Source organism: Lithobates pipiens, unplaced genomic scaffold, assembly GCF_037356315.1.
Source record: "Lithobates pipiens isolate NorthernLeopardFrog02 unplaced genomic scaffold, aLitPip1_a1.2 Scaffold_3, whole genome shotgun sequence".
Classification (NCBI taxonomy): Eukaryota; Metazoa; Chordata; class Amphibia; order Anura; family Ranidae; genus Lithobates; species Lithobates pipiens.
Window position 1 is genome coordinate 43,387,553 of NW_027507790.1, and position 2,934 is coordinate 43,390,486.

Sequence of the window (2,934 nt, forward strand, 5' to 3'; positions counted from 1 at the left end):
CCTTGACTTATATTGAGGGCCACGCCCCCATCACAGACACGCCCCCTTCATTCTGCTCCACATCTGTAACTTGAGCTGTCATATACTGGCACAGTGACCTCTGATCACACTGGCTTCACAAAATATTACCAGCAAGTACTGAGATTCATTTAAAAGCTTGCTTACTATTTAATAATGTTCCTGATGGGTCAACCCAGCCAAATAAATGCTATCAGTTTAATAGGGTTAGTTCACCTTTCCAAAACAACAACAACAAAAAAAGATCTATACATTCTAACTTCTCTAAAAAGCAGTCCTCAGGTTAAAAAAAAAACGTTTAGAAAGAGAATGATATCCCTATTCTTCAAATAGACATCCACTTTTTAAAGCAGTATTAAACCCAAAACTAGAACTGTATTATATTGCAAGCTTAGCGATCATTAGATTTGGTGGCTGCATTTGTTTTCTTTTTTAGACTTATTTTTCCTTTGTTTTTACTGGAAAATCTGGACAGTGACACCCCCCATGCACAGTATGTTCTTTCGTAACACTTTTCTCCATCAGTATTAAAAAAGGCACCCGAAGCTGTATTTAGAAGCATTCGGGTGTGTCAAGCGTTTGGGCGTTCATTGATTTCTCTGGCCGGAATATGAATTTATTCTTGGAATTAAAATAAATGAGGTGTGCTTAGATTGTGAACTGTTTGACTCAAGTACAGTGCATTTATCTTATAGTGCATGTATTTATATTTTCTTTTTATAATTGAAAAAAATTCAATAAAAATTGTTATTATAAAAAATAAATAATAAATGTTTAAGAGCTAAACGTACCTAGTAATTAGGCAAACTTAAGGCCCGTACACACGATCGGACTTTTTGACAACAAACATGCAAATTAGCTGTTTTTGAGCAACCTTCGACTGTGTGTACGATCCATCGGACAAACTTTTTCCGTTTTCATCGGACTTTTGTTGGCTGTGCGAATGCACAAACTTTTTGGCAACAAAAGTCAGATGGAGCAAAGCCTGATTGTGTGTACACAAAACCATCGGACTTTTGTACAAAGTACAAACACGCATGCTCAGAACCAATGCAAAAGATCAGCCAACAATACAGAAGTTGACCAAAGGTGGCGGTAAAGAGCAGAAAAAGCACGTGATTTGGTGAAAGTTGGCTGAAAAAGTCCTGCCGTGTTTATGCAATACAAGTTCAGGGCCAACGCCCTTTGTACAAAAATCCACAGGAATGTTTGTACAAAGTCTGTTTGTGTGTATGAGGCTTAAGATGTGTCTGGCATTTTTTTTTCTGCCCAAAAGCTCCTCTCCTGAACACAATTTTGGTGTGTTCAGATACGTGCTCCTAAATGCCCCTGCCTCTAAATGTCTGTAAATAAGGATGAGCTCAGGGGTGTTTGCATACTTCAAGTGCAGAGCCCGCCAGGAAGTCAGTGCAGCGGTGCGCTAATCACAGGCAGTGAGACATTGCCCCGATGCGCGGCTGCAGATGTCTCACTGCCTGTGATTAGCGCAGTGCTGCGCTGACTTCCTGGCGGGCTCTGCAAGTGGAGTATGCAAACACACAGAAGCTTATCCCTATCTGCAAATGAGTATGTGTGCATACATACGTTCGCTAACACAAAGGGCCATTTAGGGTCAGAAAAAAAAAAAGTAAAATGCCTGTAAAACAGGTGTTTGACAGCTGCATTGTGCATGATGCCTAAGAGCCAGTTCACACTGCGATTCGCACCACATTGCTGTTCAGTTCACATGCGATGTCTGTGAGATGCAAATTCAGCCATACAAACTGTATGGCTGAATTTGCATCGCATTCGGGCCAAACTTGTGTAGAACCTTTTTTTTGTCCACACCAGAATCAGATTGCATGGGTGTTCACAAGCCATGCGATCCAATTCCTGTCAGACTTGAGAGCGAGATTGCAAACCCATCTGGGGGTGTCATTAACTTTGTATTGAAACCTGCAGTGGTTCGCAGAGGGTAGTGTGAACTACCTGCTACTCAGGGGCAAAGCGGGAACCGCACTGGATTCGCAGGGATTCCCGCATAGCACCAGTGTAAACCAAGCTATATGTCCTGTACACACGATGCGAAAATTGTATGAAAAATACCACTTTCAAAGCGATCGTATGATAATCGGATCGTTATTACAGAGCTTTCAATAGCGATCACGACAGTTCATCTGGTATTATCTGATCGGACATACACAAAAATTATTCTCATACGATACCAGATTGTACGATTTTCATTCAATCAGTACAGTTGTCGTCAGAAATTACAATACAAATACACTACAACACATTACATCACGTACGATTTTTATTCTGTCGTACGAGAATTTTCGGAACTTTAGTAAACTCTTCAGGTTCGATATGAGACTAGCATGCAAGAAAAAAACAAAAAAACAAAAACAATCTGTTGTCTGATGTTCGGATCGTGTGTACGAACCATTAGGCTTTTTGCTTTTTTTTTTTTTTTTACTCATCTAAAATGCAGCCCATTGTTTACAATGTGCCTGTACACACAGGCACATAAACAAACGCTGTATATTCATGAGTAAAAAAATAAAAAGAAAGAAGAAAAATCTGCGTTCCAGGTCAGTATTTTGGCACACCCAAATTTTCACAAATGTATGTAAACACATACAAGTTGGAAGGCCTGCCCACCCACCTTGCTTCCCCTGGGTACTGCGGTGGAGGTCGATCGCCCACCAGCTCCTCTCTCCCGGGGCAGATCCAGCTGCAGGGGCGGGGGGGGCGTCCCTATGCTCGTCCAGCTCCATGAGGGAGCCGCCGGATGGTGCCCACCTGGGGGGGGGGGGGGGGGTTTCGGCCAGCTGCCGGTTCCACTCCCCACACACATTCAGTTTCATGGGTGCATTGTCTGCCTGGTGCTGGGGGGGGGGGGGCGTCCCTATGCTCGTCCAGCTCCATGAGGGAGCC